Source organism: Pleurodeles waltl, chromosome 10 (genome assembly GCF_031143425.1).
Source record: "Pleurodeles waltl isolate 20211129_DDA chromosome 10, aPleWal1.hap1.20221129, whole genome shotgun sequence".
Lineage (NCBI taxonomy): Eukaryota > Metazoa > Chordata > Amphibia > Caudata > Salamandridae > Pleurodeles > Pleurodeles waltl.
The window spans coordinates 232,148,189-232,164,069 of record NC_090449.1 but is presented as its reverse complement, the minus strand read 5'-3'; the positions used below and the strand labels follow the sequence as shown (position 1 = coordinate 232,164,069).

Below are 15,881 nucleotides of genomic sequence, written 5' to 3'. Positions count from 1 at the left end.
CTCCCATTCCCATCCAGGATAATAAACTTCGACCATCATCATTACCCCCCTCAAGTTCTTCCCTTTACAACGCACTTGTGACCCTCTCCACCCCCTCCAGAACTCACGCAATCTCTTGTCATAAACCAACATCAGCTGCCCTCTCCACCCCCCACTCGCCTCTCTGGCAGAGATCGAGATCGCCCCGACGGCACGGGAGTTCCAAGAGGAATCGGACCCGCCGTTTACAGATCTATCCTCAGGGACGTCGGACCCCTAGCCTTCCCCTCCCCCTCCCTTCTACTTCCTCTTTCAGCATTCTCTTTTTGTTATTTTATCTTACTTCATCCCATATATCGACTTTAATACCCCTCCTTTTTTTCTCATATGCATTAGCCTTTCAGCCCCCCTATCTCCCTCTCTCCTTTTCTCTTACCTCCCTCTCTTCCTTTTCTCCCCTACTCTTTTCTGCCCCCACCCCTCCCCCCCTCTTTTCTAGAGGGAACACCCGGTCCCCACCAGCTGCCCCTCCCTCCTCCAAGCTATTACACTATAACAAGCACCCCCCTCACCCCCTCCATTATCACCGTCCTCGGGACCGACAAGACCTCACTCTACCGATTAGAATGTCAGGGAACGCCCCACATGCGACACATCCACTACTAATCCTCTCCTGGAACGTACACGGCATGACGAGCTATATTAAACGGAAAAATATATTGTCCTATCTTCAATCTAAAAGAGCAGACATTGCCCTGATCCAAGAAACACTCCTCGATAACCTGGAATCCAGTAAACAAACTGGACTGGGTAGGAAAGATTGCCTTTAGCTGTTGCCCAACAGACCAGGAGACTGGGAATGGCACGCCTCGCAAATGCGGAGTACCAATACTAATGCGCAAGTCCCTCCCGATTACAGTCATTAAAACATGGAACGTGGTGGGGGGGTGGGGGCGGGCGCATATATTCGCTAAATATTTTTCTATCATCTGTCCATAGTACCCAATCACGCCTGGATTATTTCTTTGTATCACACACCATAATCCCCCAAATGCTAGACACCAGTATCCTAGATAGCAGACTCTCAGACCATTCCCCAATACTACTCCTGATCCAAGTAGGTTTAACCTCCCCCAGTCAAAAACCATGGCGCTTTGCTATACATAGATACTGCTCCCCCCCAAGGGAAAGAACAACTTAAGGCCCATATATCCACATATATGGCCGAAAATATGGATACTGTGACCTCCAAACGGGTTCTATGGGCAGCGGCAAAGGCGACTCTGAGAGGGAACATGATGTGTGACGCAGCATTAGCCAACAAAGACAGAGGCCCGCCAACGCACTTTAGAAATCACAATCCAGAATCTCACCAAACAATACACTGCCCAGCCGCCCCCCATACTGCACCGTTCCCTCAAACAGGCCCGAATGGCACATAAAGAGCTCTATACGTCACAGGCGGAATATGCGTTGCAAAGACGACGTGGTCGTCACTATGAACAAGGTGAGAAGGCAGGACGCCTTCTAGCAGCACAGCTTTGAAAGAGAGAGGCTGCCTCTGCTATCCCCTCTTCAGGAGCGGTACTGACCTGCCCGCAAGAAATTGTGAACAAATTTGGCACGTATTACCGACATCTCTATACCCCTGAAATAGCGACCGACCATGTACAGACGGAGGCATTCCTTACCGCGGCCAATCTACCTTGTCTGTCGGAGGCAGGCCAAGCTCTCTTAGAGGGCGATATAAGCAGGGAAGAAATAATGCAAGTTATCGCAAACCTCCCCTACCATAAAGCTCCGGGAGAAGATGGATTCCCTGTGGAATTTTATAGATGGGCTGGGGAAGAGGCAATCACTGCAGTGCACGAGGCACTTACGGAAGCATGTCAGGAAGGCTCCTTGGGCGCTCTGTCCAACAGGGCTACAATTGTCGTTCTACCTAAGCCAGGAAGGGACCCCCTACTCTGTGGCAGTTATCGCCCCATCAGCCTCCTGAACAGAGATGTCAAACTCCTAGCCAGCGTCCTAGCAGCACGTCTACGTAAAGTGATACCGTCCTTGATTCATAATACTCAGGTGGGATTTGTGCCGGGTCGCACCCCCAGAAATCATATGCGTACCTTCTGTCATACCTTACTGGAATCATTACAACTACCAGAGGACGCCCTGGCTCTATCTCGAGATGCAGAAAAAGCATTTGACCGTATCGAATGGCCCTATCTGTTTACCACCATGAAGCACTTCGGCCTCGGGGGACAATTTATCTCCAAAGTCCGATTACTATATGACCATCCCACGGCACAAGTTAATTGGAAGAGGCACCCGCCAGGGTTGCCCTCTATTACCGCTCCTATTCCTGCTAGCAATGGAAACTCTGGCAGCTACTATACAGAACTCCCAACAGATAAAAGGTATCCCTCTAACAGGGGGGTTCATCCAAAATCTATCTCTACGCAGATGACATCCTATTAACCTTGTCCGACCTCAAAAGCTCCCTGCCATCACTACTCTCAATCATAGAGGGCTTCACGCCCTTATTCGGATATCGGGTAAACTGGGACAAGAGCAAAGCGCTGCCACTATCCTGCGTAACGACGAGAGCTGCAAGCTATGGCCTCCCATTCAAATGGACCAACTCGCCTCAAATATCTAGGAACGTATATCAATCGAGGCCTGGAACACATGGTCAGGGACAACCTCGACCCTCTTATATCCCGAATGAAACAGGACTTCGCCAAGTGGTCACTATTGGGCCTATCCATGTGGGGCAGGACGCAGGCGGTTAGGATGGGTACCCTCCCGCGCTTCACATACATATTAGGCCTGCTCCCTCTACAGGTACCTCGCTCTGCATGATTGATGCATCAATAAGGACCTTTGTCTGGGGCTCCACACGCTCAGGGCTGAAACCTGCAACAATACTGGCAGGAAACCCTATGGAGGCTTAGGCCTAACCTCAGTAGAACAATACCCATTAGCCTTACAATTATCACAGCTAGCGAACACACTGCCAGATACCCCGGACCCCCCACAGTGGGTAACCACGGAGAAACTCCTAAGGGGTCAGCATGCGGAGATAGGAGGGATATACACTGATCACCCCCACTTATCTAACCCCATCCTTATGGCTACAAACACAGCCTGGCGCAGAGCTCCCCGCTTACTTGGCACGCACCCTTTCTTACATGCCCAGGCCCCTATAGCAGAGAATAAAAGCATAAAAATAGGAGGAAACCTCCTCAGATGGCCCCAATGGAATGACGCTGGTATCCACAACATATCCCAAATCATAGAAGGTGATAGCTTCCGAACCTTCGCCTCTCTTCAGGAAGATTTCGGCATACACAATAACCAAGAGTGGCAATACATGCAGCTTAAGCATTGCATGCGCAGAGCCCTAGGAACCCCCCTGTGGACGCTCAAAGCTTCACCCATTGTCACTTACCTACAGAAGTGGGGCCGACACAGAGGAGTTATGGCTGGTATATACGCAGAGCTAACAAACCATCTTTACTCGCAGCCCCTTCTCGAACGACTGCGTTTAAAATGGCAGGACCGACTCGAGATCACCTATACTGAAGATCACTCATTCTTTTACATGATATGCACCCGTACCCCTCCCTATCACGACCCCATAGGGTTACTCCATACGGCAATCGCCACAACCAAAATCTGCATACTCCGACACTAGAGGTCCAGTATTGCCCCCACACCAACAGAATGGATGACAGCCATGTTTCAAAACGCTACCCACGAGTGAGTAATTTACAACTTGCAGGATCAAGCAGCGCTATTCATGGAAGTTTGGAGCCCCTTCCTGACAAGACCATGAGGTAGCTGGTGGACAGTCGTAACCTCAGAACCCTCCACCCTCCCCCCCCCACTCCCCTCTTCCCCCCTCTCCCTTTCTTTCTTTCCCTTTCCCCTCACCCCCTAGGCTATCCACCCTGGTAAATGTCCTAGATCCCAGACCGTCTAAACATATATTAATGACATCCTCCTTCTCTTCCTACCCGATCAGTGTCTGACCACCTAATTTACATAAGAAGGACCCACCCCCTAAAAACATTCTAACCTATATATTTCCACGGATATCCCCCTGACCGTTCCCTTCCTTGCGCGATCCTTCCCCAAGCACTGGAATCTCTACCTCACATCATAACTATTTAGGCACATATACCATACTACTTAATCCTACATGACAACCCACACCAGACAGGGAATAATCGGACCACTTACTCACCAGCCTTGACATTCTGACCCAAAGACCTCCCACCCCTCCATTTACCTCTCCCAACCTCCCTTTTCCCCCTTTAGCTCATATTATCTCCCTCTTCCCCTCCCTCCCCATGACCAATCTTTTCTTTTGTTCTCTATTCTCTCTTTCAATCCCTCCCCTAATCATCTACCCATCACCCCACAACCTATTATTCAGACTATTTGTTAGATTGCATGTCTATATATCTACTGTGAAATTAATTGTTGTAAAGAAATGCTCTGAAGATACATTTCTATATAATTCTGTAAAAAAAAAAAAAAAAAAAAAAAAAAGGGGGGGGGGAGGAGAGAAATACATAGGTTTCCTTGATACAGATTTTTCACCAATTATATTTTACATTAGGAATTTGTCTATACTGGTACACAATGAAAAACCACTGCAAAGTACAGCTCAGTTATTGGCTCTGAGTAAATACAGGTCTTGGAAAATCCACAAACTCTATATATCCCTGCAAACAGAAGGGTGTAGCAGAAGTAATGGTATGTTACTCTTGTAAATCGACCATCAGGATGCAAAGTTACAAATGAAAGTTGTCACAAATACCTGTTTTTTCCTACTATTTTTCAGTAGGTTTTATTTCAACGCTTAGTTTTTTTGGGAAAACCTTGAAGGGTCTACACAAATGACCCCTTCCTGAATTCAGAATGTTGTCTAGTTTCTATAAATATATAGCGTTTCAAGATTCACCATGGTTTTCACAGCCATTTCCATCACAAACTGGAAGGGTGTTCAAAGCACAAAAAAAAAAAAAAAAATAGGAAAAATGGGCTACCTCTTAGTAAGATGCCAAAACGGTGGGTTTTCTGAATCAAGTATGCCTGTTTCTGATAACTGGGAAGAAAATGATTTTAGCCGGAGAAAGGGGGGGGGGGGGGGGGGGTTCTTGTGCAGGACCCCCCCATTTTTTCTATAATAATAATAATAATAATATTTTTTTTTAAATTTAAACTATCTTTTGCCTAATTTCTCGGTCCCCATCCAGGGGAATCCACATCCACAAACCCTGGGTATCTTTAGAACCCCCAGGATGTTGGAAAATTAGGACACATGTTTGATATGGATAGCTTATTCAGACAAAACGTTATGGAGGCCTTTTCGTGAACTATACCGAATAGTGGAGGGGCTAGCAGCAAAAGGGTTAAAAGTGAAAGTTTGTAAACATGAACTGACAAACTTTCCTGCCCCCACCCCAATGACAATGCTATTACTAAACTAAGAGGAAAGTCAAGGGTCATGTGTATACTATAAGTTCAATAGATTTGTATTTCACATGGAGCAATATTTTAAAACAGTGCTCCACTATGTAACAATGAATTAGAGGGAGGCTTTATAAAATATTTGCATAGGAGCACACAACTGGAGATCATTATACAAACAATAGTGGCTGTGCTCAAAGGTTCGCACTTCCTTCACTTCCAAGATTAGTCATATGTAGTGCTAAAATGTCACGAGGGTGCCAAGCGGTACCACACCCATCCACTTCAGGTGCATAAATATTGGTTGAAAAACAACCCACTTTCATAACAAAGATGTACCAAGGCACACCAAAGAGGTCCATAAGGTAAGTCCGTTGTATAGTTGTACAGAAACGTATGGCACAGCACTGTGGTTCATCAAGAAGGTTTTAATTTGTTCGCTTTCGTATATATCCGATATAGACCACAGCTACTCCGTATGAGAAATGACTCCTTCAAATGAGAATACAGCCGACACGTGTTTCGTCAATAAGACTTTCTCAAGGCTGTAACAAAAATACATACAAAGAAAAAAATATATAATGGTACCATCCCAGGATATTACATGGATGGAAAATAAGTGTACAAAAACCCCAAAGATCCCAAAAAAAATTTAGAAATGGAAAATTATAAGTGAATGCAAACACACAAAGGGGTCTCCCTCTTGATATGCTTAAAATGAAGAAAAAAAAGGATGTAGATGTGAAACCCTGTGAGGAATACGCAATACATGCAGTGTGTACAATCAAACCCTGTGGCCATAAGTGGTACATATAAGTGACCTGGTAAACTAAACAAAATGCAGATCCGTAACATTACAAAAAATGCCCATAGCGCCAGGTGAGCCATTAGTGTACCAGACAGAAAGAACAAGATATCCAAAACTGATACGAGCACATGCATAACCTATCCAAATTAGTCATCATAAGAGTCCCGTCAAAATACTTTAATAGGTTTCCTATATCCTCCAGATAAATTGTAAAGCCAGATAGGCATCAAATGCAAAGCATGTGTATGTAATGAGAAGCCGCCCTTGATAAGTCTATAAATGAAAAGGCAATATTTGTATTAAAAAAACTACGTGTAAGATTGACTAGATTTGCCATAAAACGAGACACCAAAAAACAAGTAGACAAGTAAGAAAAGCTGCATAGATAGAGGTGTCATGCATAAAAGGTATTGTGGAAAAAGAATTAACCTGTGATTCCCTGAATATATCTACTAAAGAAAATATACCATCTGTCCAATATCCATGCTACTATAGGCACTTGTTACCAAGAAAAGAAGAACCGCGCTATCGTCCCAAACTAAATTTTTTCAAACCTAAAGAAGCCGCATAGGCATTTGTGCACCCCATAACAGTTACCTGCTGCCACAAGAAGTACTAATTCTTAGGCCGAAGAAATATATAATAACCGCTTGTGTGCAGAAAACCAATAAAGAATGAGCAGTGAGAAACTTTCGTGCAACAAAATATATACTGGCCGCTAGTGTGCAGAAAAACTAAAAAGAATGAGTGGTAAGAAACTCTTGTGCAGAAATATATATATATATATACACAGCGGATGTTCCGCGAAAAACGAAGTGAAATGAAATAGCGGCGTGGACTACACAGTAAATGAAGGACTGTAAATAAGATCAAATAAACATAACCCAACAAACAGAAGACCTGAAGGTAACTCATCATAATCGTCTGTTATCAGCACTTATTATCAAAGATAGAAAGTACAAAAACTTGCGCGTCAGCTATTTTTAAGGTGGATCCTGAATAACAACGTCCTGAAGATAAAAAAAACAGACTACACTAGCAGAAGAACATGTGAAATATTCACCAAAACCTCAGTCGCCATTTTGGAACATTAACACTCCATATACAACAACCACAAAAAGAAGCTATGAACTACATGTAGCAAGCATAGTCGTGAGACCCATTTGTGTATTTGAAATCTTAAGGCCAAAATTGGCACTTCACTGAAACAACTAATTTAAATATTATATATATATAAAATAAAATATTAATCTATACATGTATGACTATGTAGTCGGAATAATTTAACCCATGAGATGCGAGCAATACAACATAATTATTTAAACCACATGTAGGACACTTCCAAACATGTAATAAAATTATAATAATTGACAAATTATCATAAGCAAAGCCCAGAATCTAGAAAAATATACGCATGAAGTATAACCAGTACATCTAATGAAAGGCAAATGCCAAATCCCCGGAACAATGTAACATATATTGTATACATGGCAAGAAACATTCCATACCCATATCAAAGGGTAATATGAATATACTACGGTCTAGAAGAAGAAGAAAAAAAAAAAGTAGGGAAACACTGGATAAGTGGGTCAAAACATTATGAATAAGACCACAATGTGGTCACCAGCAATAAAGTGTATGAAAAGCACATTATTAAAAAAAAAAAAAACATGTAGATCTTTTTCTCTGTATTTAATCCTTCTTCTACTGCTCTCAACCTAATTATCCATTTACTCTCCAGCTGCCTTAGCATCAAAATCTTGTCACCATCCCTAGGGCAGGTGTCTATAGTGTCTATGCCATGCGTGGAGATGTCCAGCATCTCTCTCTGCCCATGGGCCGAATTGTAGTGTTGTGCAAAGGGGAATCAGTATTATTGTGTCTCATGGCCCTAATATGTTCCTGGATCCTCTCTTTAAATGGTCTGATTGTGCTGCCTACACATACACGGTTGCAAACACAAATCAGGCAATACACAATGAATTTGGTATTACAATTCATTAATTTTTTAATCATATATGTTCTTTTCGTATGGTAACAGAAAGTGGAGATTTTGTCTTTAACATAGTAACAAATACTGCATCGCCCACATTTATGAAAACCATTAGACAAATTAGGAATCCACATCTTATTTTCTGGAGAGGGCGGTATAAAACTGACATATACGATTCCTGAGTGTTCATCCCCTGTGTACAATACATGGTCTGTTGGTGATTCCTTTGCTCAAAGTATTGTCTGCTAAAAGCAGAGACCAATTTTTCCGACATCTTATACATTTCTGGACAAATTGTGCTGTACAGGAAAATCAAAGAATTTCATTTGTTCCCTCCTGCTATTTTGCTCTATGTTCTTACTTGTGTTCTTCTTACTAGTGCCAATAGTACTACAATTAGTGTTAGAGAGTAAATTTAGCCTATTAACCCGATGAATCCTTTCTTTTGTATCTTTAAGGAGTTTATCAGGATACCCACGTGCTAGAAAACGTTGTTCCATTTGCTCTAGTTCTCGTGTGAAAATCTCATCTTGACTACAATTACGTCTAATCCTGATTGCTTCACCATATGGTATCGCATTGATCTGTGATCGGCACTAGAAGCGTACAGTATGGAATTACATGCAGTAGGTTTCCTATATATTTTAGAACAGATCGTATTGCCCATCACATAAAGAGTTACATCCAAAATGTTAAGCTCTGTCTCACTATAAGCACTAGTGAATTGTATATTGTAAGAATTGAAATTTAAGTGTTGAAAAAAAAATAGATTGAGGGACCTGACATCTCCTGACCAAAACATTAGGACATCATCTATATATCTCCCCCAGTATAGAATATGTTCAGAGAGTTCAAGGGGACAGTCATGTCAAAGATGCTGTTTTTCAAAGAAACCCATGTAAAGATTGGCAAAAGATGGAGCAGTTTTGTAAAAACACATTATTATCCAAATCTTTTTCTGTTAGATCTATCAGCATATTCGAATGCTCAAGTAGAGTAACATCTCTTAGTTCCAAAAAAATGTTGTATGGCCATAATACCTTTGTCTCTCTGGAGGCTAGTATATAAAGAGGCTACATCCAGGGTAACCAAGAGATGTCCACAGGTCCTTCCAAAATCACTAACCTTGGATAATAGGTATTTAGTATCCCTAATATACGATGGTAAGTTATGAACAAACGGTTGCAGGTAAACATCAATAAATTCCGATAATTTCTCCATTGGTGAGCCTATTCCTGATATTATGGGTCTCCCAGGTGGAAAGCTACCCGTTTTATCTATTTTAGGAACAATATATATACATGGAAACTTGGGGTTATTGTTGTAAATCTACCTGTGTTCCATGTCTGTTAGTAAGCTCTTATCTTTCCAAAAACACAATTTGTCATGTATCAAGCAATTGACTTATTTTATTGGATTGCATGTCAATTTGCAATAAGCAGTAGTGTTGGTCAACTGTCTATCAACTTCTATCACATAATCATCCCTATTCATGAGAACAATGTTTCCCCCCTTGTCAGCCTCTTTGATAACAATGTCATGTGTTTCAGTTAAAGTGCGAATTGCCTCAAATTCTTGTTTGGTGATGTTGTGTTTCAAAATTTTACGTTTTTTGTTGTATCGATTCTCTAGTCTATATAAATCCATAGTAATTATTTTGTAGAAGAGGTCTATAACATTCCCTGCCTGTACAGGTGAAGTATATTTAGAGGAAGGTTTCAGGCCACTATCAGAGTGCCCAAATGGGTCAATGTCTAAATCACTAAGAATCTCCCCAAGTGTAGGTGTAAGGTTGGTGTCCAAATTATGTTCCAATGATAACAATACTTGCATGTCTTTAATTGTCAGATCCTTCTGAGTTTGGATGTTATGATGTAAATTGGAGGGAGACATTACCTTTCTTTCTTCAAAAAATTTAAAGGATTTACATTTTCTGACAAATTTATATAGATAGATATGTAATTCAGTAAAGTCCAGAAGAGCAGTGGGGACAAAACTCAAACCTCTACTCAAGATGTTAATTTGTTGTGTATTGAGCTCCAGATTAGATAAATTAACTATGGAAATTTCTTTGTAACGTGGGCCAGCTCGAAGCACATCAACGCTTAATTCTTTTGATTGCAAGCAGATGATCTTGTTGTGACCCCCCTCCCTTTCCCGGCATGTTGCCTTTTCTCTTTCTTTTTCCTCTTCTACTTCTCTTGTATATAGTTGTTGACCCATACATGGTTGCTTCTGCCCCTTGCGATACCGCTCCAGATCTAATAAAAAAGGTGACTTCTTGGCAGTGGCTACTAGCACTTGCTTATCCGTGCTATAAGAGTCACCACTCATGCGACTAGAGGATTCAGTATAACTTGTAGATGCAGTAGAAGTGGATTCGATATTTTGAATATCACTGGTGCCTTGCCATTGGTCAATTTTTATGTTATCGAATTTACGGGCATACGTAAAAACTCTGCCATTTCTATAATCATTGGTGTCTCTTTTTAGTTTACACAATTTTTTCTCCTTAATAAACTCTTGGTGTTTCTGCAGAACACTTAGCAAAATTGAATCATTTTTTTTCCGTTGCTTCTGGCAAACTAAGGTCCTTAATCTCCTTCTCTAAAGTATTGATTTCTTGAATTAGTTTGTCTCTCTTATATTTGGCATCTCTAATTAAAATGTCCATCATGCCGGAAGAGGATGTAACTAGTAGTTGTTCCTATTCTTCAAGTAGACCAGGACTAAGGTTTTAATTCGTCAATTTAGTCAATCTTACACTTAGTTTTTTTATACAAATATTGCCTTTTCATTTATAGACTTATCAAGGTCAGCTTCTCATTACATACTACATGCTTTCAATTTGATGGTTATTGTACACTTATTTCCATCCTTGTAATATCCTGGGATGGTACCATTATATATTTTTTCTTTGTATGTATTTTTGTTACAGCCTTGAGAAAGTCTTATTGAAGAAACAAAAGGACAACTAGAGATAAGTTTATGGGGAGAGTAGATTATTCAAGACATTAGACCTGCCGACAGGATAACATTTTTAATGATTTTTTTTCGAGGCCTGAACATTTCCCTGGCTTTCTGCAGGATGTCACACAACATTCAAAGAGGGGAATAGTATGCTCTTTACCATTGAAAGGTACACATAAAATACTTTTATGGGAATAAAAATGTAGTTGGTTACGCACTAAGAATATTATCAGCTTTGTAAATAACTACTGATTCCCCTCTTCTCATTTACCAGTCCTGGGCCTCCCCTTGTGAGTTACATACAAAAGCAAAAGCAAACTGCCATCCGAATCAGATAATCGGCCCTGCAGTTGTTGATTACTGATAAGACTGCACCAGGATATTAGATGAGATTTTTTTTTTTTTAACACAATGATTCTTTGGTGGCAAGAAAGCTGGTTGCAAAAAAGCACAGTCCTGCAAAGCTTTGTGCACATAAAGCTCGACTACAACCATTTATTTTATTTTGCCAAAAAACATGCCGAGATAACACGGTCTGCAAGGCTGCAGGCCGGCCCAGTCACAATCTTTCGCGTGTAGTGACGGAGATTCGGCAGAAGCACGTAATGAAATATAAAGCGAAGCAACAACAACACACACGCTTTATGCTTATGGTTTATTTATACTGTCTTCGATATCACGATACTGCATCTTATCTACAAGACGATACTGCATCAAGGGTCTCGACCGTCACTCAACAGTAGACTTGGCAGAATAAAACACTAAGGTTCCGAGGTGCGACGCGTATCCATGACAACCACATCGCCTCGACCCGGGAAATCTAGTCCGGCGGCAATAACATCGCATTAAAACTCTGTCGAGCAGTCAGTTTCAAACCCACTGCGGGGAAATAATTTAAATAGGTTTTACACACTATGGAGGATGGACGATCTCTGGAACACGATGGAATTATTAGCTGAAAACTCTCCGCAGCAGTATTACACACGCTCTTACCTGCTGAGACAAAGACAGCTTTATTGAATTCACTCTCCAGATGAAGCATGAAAGCAGACTAAGGAAAACACTTGTCCGCCACTTACACGAACCGCCCGTACATTCAACCCAATGCTGGTCGTCCGTTGCAGCTATTTCAACGGCTGTCATTTGTCCGTAACGTTAGCACTTCCGGGTCTCATAACAACCAATCCCAAAGCCATTCATACTTCTGGGAGTGGCCTAGGAGTGGGACGTACTACTAATATTAAGGTGACCAAGGATTGGAGCAGTGGAGGGACCTTAACGAATCTTGACGCGCCGCAGACGATTCCGAAGTGCTGGTTGGCTGTAGAGTCTGACAGTAGTTTTGCCCGAGCCGCCCCACTGTAGTTGGCGGGTAATGTTAACTTTTGAGCGGGTCTGATTAGGCTGTAGGACTACTTGTAGCGTTAGGTGCGTGCGGAGCAGGCAATGAACTTGGGCCATGTACGTTATGTTACTGCAGGAGGAAGGAGAGAAGCGTGGTAGGGTTCCTGGGGGAGAGCCTGATTGTTGTTTCGCCTAGTCACAACTAACAGCCGGGCAGACTCTTTAGATTGTTGCCCGCGTGCCTGGGTCTGCGGCCTGGCCGGACATCCGTACCGGGGCGCGACCGTGCCCGCGAGGATACAGTGTGCAATTCACTCTAAGTTGAGACCCTCCAGGATATTGCGACATAGATATGTACATTTTCCAGCAGATCATGCGCTATTTGTGTCATTTTTGCGCTGCTTTGTTTTATTGTCGTTTATTAGTTTTTCATAGTTTTGTTTTGGATTTTATTCGTAAACTTAACCATCTTGTTAAAAGATATATAAACGTTCCCTGCTATATCTTCGGGCCTGTGGGAATGTATTATTTACATATACCCAAGCACTAACCCTTTAGCATCCTGTGCAATTAAGGACAGTGTATTCTCGGTTGCCCACTGGTTTTATTACGTATTACAACCCATCTTGAAGGAGTGGCACACACAATAAAAGCACTTTGCTGGTCCTGTGCAAAACATAAACGTACTTTGCAATCACTCTGGAAGTGTGTGTTTTTTTGTTGCAACGGGTGATATATGGATAACACTATGATTTTTTAGCACACTTTGTAGTGCACTTGCCACATGTCATGTCAAAGGCAACCCAAGTGATATGTGGAGTTCCGTAAGTATTTTTTTCTTTTCTCAATATTGCCCGTACATGCCTGCTGCATATGCTCATTTTCTGATTTTATTATTACAGCATTGCAAATGTGATGCCTTAATTCTGCTCTAGCTTACGAGCAACAGAACTGAATCCACAAATACGATTGGGGCTTGTTTAGGAATGTCGATGCCTTAATGTGAGCCTGAGCCCTGGGAATGGAGATTGAGGTGATTTGTACATCTAGACTGTGAGAACATACCAGTCAGCATCCATACCATCCGTCCATACACCAAGTGAAGAACCTTTAATTATCTAGACAACGAACGTCTCTGATGAGCACTAAGTAGAAAGCACCTCAATGCAGTTTGCTTTGGTCACTGTCTTTCGGAAATGTAGCATTCATACTGTGCATCCAGCTCAATGGCATCCAGAGCTTGCAACCCAATTCTTTGTACTGTGTGTTCTAAAGTGTTAGGCATAAGTAATCCCTCATATGACTTTCTTGGAGTGAAAGAAATATGCCCATTTAACTCCAGTGCCAACAACATTATTGGTAATTTATAGATTGCAATACTGGTAAAGCTTCTTGACACTAAAGAAACCACCCCACAACACGTCCACACAGCTACACTGTATTGTGAACAGCCAGGTAGTAGTCGTTTTCTAAAAGTGAATAGCAATCGATAGGGCATACTTGAAATAAAATTACATTTCAGTGTATAGCTGCTGCTACAGAAAAAAAGTCTTGTTTCATGAACTTTGTTTTTTAGAGTGTGTAGCAAAAAGTGATTGGATGATTGTACATTTCATACATATGAATGCCATTATACTTACAAGGCTAGAGTTTTATCCATGCCAGTGTATGGAGCAGGAGGGTGGGGTTATGCAAAAAGTACACTGTTGCAAATAGAGGCAAATTGTTTCTTAAACCGTTTGTTATGTCTACCCGCATCTAACTGGCTTGTGGGTCTCCAATATTTGGAGGATGTGTTGCAGCTGAGTCCCCTGCTCTTATGGTGCAGTATTTGGTCCAAGGAAGAAACTATCTTTACTAAACATCTTATCCTGGACTGTTCAAAATTGGAAAATGCCCTGTGTATTCCCTGGCTTGCCTATGTTGATTCTTCCCATAAAACTGTGTTTAATATATCTATAAATGTGGACCAAGAGCAGATGTTGTCACTCCCAAAGAAACTTATCAAGGATACCTTCCTACAATATAGGTCGGATGGTAGGAAAACCAGTGAAATTACAAAATCCACCATTGGTTTATTTTCTCTGGGAACAAGTAGGGAAGGATACCCATCAGGTGTCACTAACATGCAGCACCGGTTTGTCTTGGCAAGACTACGATTGGGAATAGTGCACCATTTGGTGGCATTCCCTAGAATGAGATCTTGTCCCAATGAGACGGATAGCTGCCCTTGTGATGGAGCTAGCAAACAGAGCACTTTGTTCTTCTGTAAACTGTATGAGCACCTTAGATGTTCCTATTTTAACCCCCTTTTTACTGAACATAATATAAGAGCATACCTAGTGGTGCTAGAATTTTTATTAAATGTAAATAATCCTTATGTGTGTTACAGGGTAGCACAATATATCTTAAATGCTATACAGGTTAGGAAAAGCCTTAGTTTTTTTAGCTCTGTAAAATTTAGATATGTGTAATTGCGTCTGCTATACCGCTCATTTATAATTGTTGCTATGAACTTGGCTGGGTCTGTTTTCAATGTTTCATATATGTATTTTTATTATCATGACTATTTTGTATTATGAACTAGAATGAGGTGGTGTTGACTGTTTAAATATTTATTTATTGCTATGTACTTTTATGGCTATGTTGTATTTGCCAAATAAAGTTTTCAAATCAAAATCAAATTGAATTCCATTATACTTTTGCAGGTTAAAAATGAGGAAAAGCTGCGTAAAACACCTTATGTACAATTGTGAAGCTGAAAGGGAACTATATTCCCATTTTTTCTGTCCATTAATGAGTTTGGCTGGTGATTTCCGAATGAGCTGAAGACAAGTTAGAACTCTTCCTGTTGCACTTAGTTGGACACCAGTACTGCAATCGTATCTTGATTAAGTAATTGCATTGACCATCAGAATATATGTCTGGTCAAGAAGAGCTGAAATGCTGTGCATAACCTTAATTTGAAAGTGTGAACTCGTAACTGTGACTACTTGAGGCACTAAGGAAAGATGTTTATCAATAAGAATGCATACGTTTTAACTTCTTTTAGAAGGTACTGGACGAAAAACTTGGAGAGGGCACTCAGTGTTCCTCCAGGATGAGAAAGTACTTTCTGCCAATAGTACCTCTCTTTTTGTGGGATTTAGCTTCAGAAAGTTTGTTGCCACCCACCACCAAACTGCTTCAAGGCATGAGGTAACCTCAGTGTTCTAAACAATAGACATCTTCAATCCTCTGTGCTTAAAGAGAAAAGAGGTGGGAAATTGAGATTTTCCTAGCCTTGCTGTCTGAAAGGCTAGATTTGAT

General features: G+C 41.4%; 1 protein-coding gene across 4 annotated transcripts in view; it reads right to left on the bottom strand.

Annotated features, from left to right (window-relative positions):
• The window catches only part of CCP110 (centriolar coiled-coil protein 110), a 425,941-nt gene extending 413,547 nt beyond the window's left edge, over positions 1 to 12,394 (bottom strand). For all 4 annotated transcript variants that reach the window (XM_069210241.1, XM_069210243.1, XM_069210242.1 and 1 more), the window contains exon 1: positions 12,222 to 12,394. The gene's annotated coding sequence lies outside the window, so the exon portion shown is untranslated. The remainder of the gene's footprint in view (positions 1 to 12,221) is intronic.
• Between the last annotated feature and the right edge of the window lie 3,487 nt (positions 12,395 to 15,881).